The 4,038-nt window shown below is 48.2% G+C and overlaps 1 long non-coding RNA gene across 1 annotated transcript; it reads left to right on the forward strand.

Moving 5' to 3' along the window:
* Nucleotides 1–388: 388 nt before the first annotated feature.
* Nucleotides 389–1,722, forward strand: LOC308345669. The gene is made up of 3 exons (XR_013967096.1): nucleotides 389–643; nucleotides 1,218–1,339; nucleotides 1,525–1,722. It is a non-coding gene; the product is annotated as an uncharacterized lncRNA (long non-coding RNA).
* The last annotated feature ends 2,316 nt before the right edge of the window (nucleotides 1,723–4,038 follow it).

Consider the following 4,038-nt stretch of genomic DNA (forward strand, 5'->3'; position numbering starts at 1 on the left):
GGCTTCAAGATTGAGCCAAATCCGAGCTCAGGGGTGTCGTGGCGGTGAGGGATCTCAGGTCCGTGACAGGGCAAATTGCAGATGGAGTTTGCCCTTCTTCTCCATAAATGGGGGGCAGCCCCCCTTCAGCAAGGTTTCATGCATGAGAAAGGGGAGGCTTGTTAGAAAAGGGCAGCTCTGAAACTTAATTTTCTTTGCCAAGAGCTAATGGACTGTCTTCAACGTGCATGAAAATATGTTCAGCGCGGTGACCAGAGAAGCCAAAGTGAGGCCTCCACAGACCTAATTTGGCATCAGTTTATCTCCACGTGAGAAGATTTGGATGCGCTTATTTTCCTCTCTGCTGTAACTGAGAGAAAAACAAACAGAAACCCTGCAAAGGTTCACTGAGACAGCAGTCAGTCACAAAAAAGGAATTCAAACCAAGATAACATTAGTTACATTTTATCCACGTGTTCCTGAAGCCTGAGCCCTACCGGTCCAAGAGACCCGATTCCGCCTTTCGCTCGCCCTTGCGGTAAAACTTCACCACGTGGGCATTGACTGTGTCACTCAGAGAACCTCACACACAGACACACGCACACCCGCAAACCTCCTTTGATACCTCGAGGATACCGTCGGAAGGGACGGATTCCAAGGCCAGGTGAGACCTTTCACTTTCTGACCATCTTTGCTCTGTTTGGAGAGGCCACTGTCTGTTTTATTGAAGTGGAAATCCAGGGAGGAGACACAATGGAAGAGATTGCTCCCCTGCTTCTCGTAGCCATGGCTAGACTGCGTGGAGCTCTGACTGGGAACCAGGGAGTGTTCTTTGAGAGGATTTCGGTGACTGCTCGTAACAGTCCTAGCAGGCCAATGTGATTATAATATGCATTTTTACAGTTGTGGCAGCCAAAACACAGAGAAGTTAAGCGACTTATCCAACATCACACATTATACCGCTTGTGTAAAATTATAGATGCCCCCCTCCCCCACCCTCCCCCCAGCTTCCTGGCTCAGGGTCCTCTAAGCAAAACGCTATAGCAGGAAGGGGAGAGGAGATCAGGTGGTGGGATACCTGAGGAGAAAACAAAGGGAGGCTCTTAAAGTCAAGGCAAGCGTGGTGTCTCCGGGGACAGTGCCATTTCTCCCCGGTGAAGTATCGGTCAAGCTCCCCAGCCTCAGAGGCCTGTCCAGGGCTCCTCGCTGCCAGGGTCACATTGCTCAACTGCCTGTAGGGGTGCTGCAGCCCTGGAAGGAAGCCCAGGCTGCAGGGCTGCCAGGCCCCGCCGCTCTTCTACTCAAAGACAGAGGCGAATGTCATCCCTGGGTAAATTCTCCTTCCAATGACCTTTCCAAGGTAAGCCTTGTCTGTTTCAGTGTCTGCCCTCCTTCGTCTATCTCCTCTGACTCCAAAAAGACACGTCCTCTGATAAACACATCAGGGGAACTGGTGGGCTGAGTACTGGTGGACCATGTGGGGGTCCAGGTGGGGGACCAGGTTGGGGGTGGTAGAGTCATTCCCACTCTCTCGTTTTTCTGCAGTGATCCTGTCCTCACTACAGTCCACGATGCCCAGGACTGGCTGCCTTATCAGCAAAATGCACCTCTTTTTAGTTTATGCTGCCTGTTTTCCCCGAAGAATGAAGCTCTGTCTGACCCAAATAATATAGGGGAAATGTTTGTAACTGTGAGGTCACTGTCTTTTGTTGGAAATTAAAAAGCAGAGAGGACATATGCCAATGCCTGCCTCTGGGATTTCTTCCCTTGTCTCTCAATAGATTAGTAGAGCCTCTTAGACCTCAGACCATTCGCCGGTATCATTGGTTGTCAAGACGATGAACACTTCTAGCCCTAAATCATGCACTATCACGGTCATTTGGTTTAAAAATATATGGATAGTTTCAATAAAAGGGATGACCAGATTAACTTTTTGTTTTTTAAAGGATTTATTTATTTCAGAGAGAGTGTGTGAGAGGGAAAAAAGCAGACTCCCTGCTGAGTGCAGAGCCTGACCTGGGGCTCAACCCGGGGTGGGGGGAAGCTTGACCCCATTATCCTGAGATCATAACCCCTGGATCATGACCTGAGCTGAAATCAAGAGTCCGGCACTTAACTGAACCACCCAGATGCTCAGTTAACAAAGTTTCTGAATCCAGAGTCAAGCCTTCTTAGTTAAACCTATAATATAATAAACTTATAAGGTGTCAGGTTGGCTTGTTGGGGTTTTGTTTTTTTCCCCAACAGGAAAATTCCTTTACAATGATGAATTTGATAACAAACAGTGCTAGAATTCAGCCTCAGTCCCTGGTCTGCAGGAGTCAGGAAGGGAGCAGTGAGAAGAACCAACACATTCCAGGGCTCACACTGACTGCCACACTAGGAATGACCGCTGCACATTTCCCTGGAACTCCGCCTACCTGCTAGTGCAGTAGAGAACTATGTTGCTTTTAATTTGTCATTTTCACTCATTGAAGATAAAATCCACCATGGTGACAGGATTTCAGCACAACAGTCTCTTCCAGTCATGCTAGATATAGACATCCCAGCTCTTGAGAAACAAAAGCTCATTTGATGTCTCTTGCAAGGACCAGAGAGTTACAAATTTTTCTTAATGATCTGGTGAAATATTTGTATATACTTAAAAAAATAAGAAGACAACTAACTGTCCATTCTGTGCTATGTTTCCCTGGAAGATTTCTCATGATCTTGGAACCAAGAATTAACACACTTCAAAATAAGCAATAAAAATTATAACACCATACTCCTAAGCAGATGGTGGGCTTGCCAGGGTTGGAGGGGGAGAGAAGCAGATGCTCTGTTTGGGGGGTAGGGTGTGGCCTTTGGGACCACTGAGTGGACAGACAAACAGAGGCATCCACAAGCAGGACACACTGCCAGGAAGGCCCTGTTTCCTTCCGTGCTCTCCCCAGGTGCGGAGGCATCAGTCACCTGCGTGATGAGTTCTCAGGACTGAGGACCCTATCCCTCAGTCTCCATCCACTCCAGTGACCTGCGTGGTACATTGGGTGGTCTCTTACTGAAATGGGCTGAGGCCAGGAATTGGGCTCTAACTCTGGAGGACCCTCCAGAGTTTCCTTCAGGCTATTCCAAGCAGGAAGTGCCTGGGACGCTCACTTCCCCAAGTAACTGTGAGGTATGGAGGGAGAAGGCAAGGAAAAGAGAGGCTTAGAAGGCAGAAGTGACTAGAACCATGGTGGTTCTAGACATGGCTCAGCTTTGTGGGTCAGACTTGCTGCCACGGCCACCTTATCCTTGTGCTGGGGACAGACTGGGAGAAGTCTTCATAGCCAGTAGCTTCTGTCTGTGATACCAGTATATATTATTTTTACCGGATATAAATGCAACAGATTCAGGTTCATTCCCCTTTGCTAGAACCGTTCACTTCCCTGCCCTGAGGACTTCATAGCTTTGAGCCTACCACTAGGTGCACCCTGGCTTGTCATCTGCTCTCCCCACTCCCAACATGGGAAAATGGCCCCAGGATGAGCAGAGAGGACACATAGCACAAGAGGTGACTAGAAGGAGGGCCTGCTTCAATGAGAATTCTAACTCTGAGAACCTAAGTAATTGTGAAGGACTCAAAGAGGGAGCTGAGCTTCAAGGTCACTCACTGGTGTTTTTGTTTGTTTGTTTGTTTTTGTTGTTATTTTAAAGATTGTATTTAGGGGCGCCTGGGTGGCTCAGTGGGTTAGAGCCTCTGCCTTCGGCTCAGGACATGATCCCGGGGTCCTGGGATCAAGCCCTGCATCGGGCTCTCCGCTCAGCAGGGAGTCTGCTTCCTCCTCTCTCTCTTCCTGCCTCTCTGACTGCTTGTGATCTCTCTCTCTCTCTCTCAAATAAATACAATCTTTAAATACAATCTTTAAATACAATACAATCTTTAAAGATTGTATTTATTTATTTGAGAGAGACAGAGTCAGAGAGAGAGAGATCATGAGCAGGGGAGAAGGGTAGAGGGAAAAGTAGGCTCCCCAGGGAGTCTGAGCAGGGAGCTTGACATAGGGCTTGATCCCAGGACCCAGTGATCATGACCTG

The sequence above is a fragment of the Martes martes genome (assembly GCF_963455335.1).
Source record: "Martes martes genome assembly, chromosome: 7".
Classification (NCBI taxonomy): domain Eukaryota; kingdom Metazoa; phylum Chordata; class Mammalia; order Carnivora; family Mustelidae; genus Martes; species Martes martes.